The sequence below is a fragment of the Etheostoma cragini genome, chromosome 11 (genome assembly GCF_013103735.1).
Source record: "Etheostoma cragini isolate CJK2018 chromosome 11, CSU_Ecrag_1.0, whole genome shotgun sequence".
NCBI classification, from domain to species: Eukaryota; Metazoa; Chordata; class Actinopteri; order Perciformes; family Percidae; genus Etheostoma; species Etheostoma cragini.
In genome coordinates this window covers 27,155,102-27,157,683 of record NC_048417.1, presented here as the reverse complement: position 1 = coordinate 27,157,683, position 2,582 = coordinate 27,155,102, and positions in this window count along the sequence as shown.

Below are 2,582 nucleotides of genomic sequence, written 5' to 3'. Positions count from 1 at the left end.
CACAGCTGTATTGTCGGACCTGACCAGCACGTGGTGACCCAGGAGTGCAGGCAGGAAGCTCCTCAGAGCTCGGAACACGGCCAGCATCTCAAGGCAATTGATGTGCCATGACGAGTGATGCACCTGCCAAACACCCCTTGCCGAGCGGTCGTCCATGACCGCGCCCCACCCGGTGAGGGAAGCGTCTGTCGAAACGATTACACGGCGACAGGGTGCCCCCAGCGTGGGTCCTTGGGAAAGGAAACAAGGCTTCTTCCACACTGATAGGGCACGAAGACATTTGAGCGCAACCCGTATCAGGCGGAACGGGTTTCCCCTCGGGGAGAACCCCTTGGATTTCAGCCACCACTGCAGGGCCCTCATGTGCAGAAGACCCGAAGGTATCACGCTTGAAGCAGCTGCCATGAGGCCCAACACCCTCTGGAAGTGTTTTACTGTGATGGCGCGGCCCAGCCGCACACTATTCACCGCGGCCAGAACGGACTCGACACAAGCCGGAGACAGACGTGCCAGCATCGTCAATGACTCCCACACCACCCCTAAGAAGACAGTCCTTTGGGCGGGTGCTAGCACACTCTTTCCCTCGTTGAGCCTCAGCCCCAAACGAAGAAGATGAGCAAGGACGACATCTCGATGCCGAACCGCCAACTATCGAGACTGAGCCAGGATAAGCCAGTCGTCGATGTAATTGAGGACCCGGATGCCCTTGAGCCGCAGAGGGGCCAGCGCCGCATCCATACACTTGGTGAAAGTGCGAGGGGAGAGTGCCAGGCCGAAGGGAAGAACGAACGGAGACATGGAAGAATGTGACCCTCAGATCCACGGTGACAAACCAGTCCTCAGACCGGATGCTCTTCTCCAAGCCCCGCCAAGCTCCTGTGAAATCCGCCAGCGGAACCAACCCCTCAGGGCTGGTGGCCATTGCGACGTGCCGATCACGGACCAGCCCCTGACGCGGGCCGCCAGGAAGAACCCGCCAATGATCCGCAGTTCGGGAGCCGAACCTCCGGCCCACTGCCACCCCTTGGGGCTGGCAGAGCGGAGAAGGCTCGGGGGCTGCTAGGGCTTCCCGAGCGTCATGGCGGCGGGACATCAACGCCATTGGCCACCCTGGAGCAGACCTCAGTCAGCCTCCGGGGCATTGACACACGACGGCGGGGATGGTGAGCATCTTGAACCCGTATCTCCTCAGAGACCGGTTCAGAACCCGCAGATCCAGAATAGGGCGCAGGTCTCCGTCCTTCATGGGAACCAGGAAGCACCGGCTGTAGAAACCGGACCCGCTGGCCGGCGGGGGAACGAGCTCCACGGCCCCCTTCTCCAGCAGCGAGCACACTTCCCGTCCCAGCACCAGGCCCTGATCCGGGCGCACCACAGTCCGGACCACCCCAGTGAAGCCGGGGGGCGGACCCGGAACTGCATCCGGTACCCGTCTGACGGTGCACAGAACCCACGGGGGAGGTACTCCAAACCCCGCCAAGCTCCTGCTCAATCCGCCAGCATGAACAACCCCTCAGGGCTGGTGGCCGGTCACGGACGAGCCCCTGAAGCGGGCCGCCAGGAAGAACCCGCCAATGAACCGCAACACGGGAGCCGAATCACCGGCCCACTGCCACCCCTTGGGGCTGGCAGCGCGTAGAAGGCTTGGGGGCGGCTAGCGCTTCCCGAGCGCCATGGCGGCGGGACAACAACGCTAGCGGCCACCCTGGAGCAGACCTCAGTCGGCCTCCGGGGGCTAAACACACAGTAAGGACCTCAGCGCCTCGCCCCTCCGCGACTAACTGACGTCCCTCAGGTCCAACCTACCGGGGAGGGGTGCGTGGGAGCGTTGCCCTGCGTCCCAAGCTGCTCGAGGGGGACCGCGAGAATCCACACTCCGTCCCTGGCGCTGACGGTGGGTTGCCCATCTCCAGCAACAGGCCCGCCTGGTAGGCCTGCAAAACCGCCATGGTGTGCAGGCTCGCACCAGCCTGGCCCAGCGCCATATACGTCTTCCCCACTAGCGAGGAAGACACCCGACACGACCCCGTCGGCAGCGCCGGCTGGCTGAAAGACGACGTCTGCTGGGGAGAGAGGTAACTCACCAGAGTTACAACCCGCAGCATCGTCCTGTAGCCGCAGTCCTTAATCCCTGCCACATGGCCATACTCCAGCACCTGGGGAGTAGAAAGCCAGGCAGAGTTAGGTTTATCCCATGATTTACACAATTCACCGGGAAAATCCGGGAAAAACCTTGAAGAACCGGGGCGGGGGCACGGAGTGGCTCTGCAGGAAGCGATATCCAGTCTGACAGCCTGTGGCCAATCCAGACCGCGTTTTGCCACAGCTCGTGACATCACAATCAGGCGCGGCGCGGCGCTCTTCTGATGACATCGGCCCGACACCCGGAAGTCCTCTCCCTCCACCACTCTGCTAAGCACAACACGTGAGAAGAATGGGAAGATTCGTAGTCGTAGTGGTGGCACTCTGGCTCCTCAGAGCCAGAGTGCCACCACTACGTCTGGCAGCGTCCCCGAACAGAAGAAGCCGAGAGACCCGGCCCACGAACGGGGACTGGGGGAGTCGGAACCGGCAGACAAAGG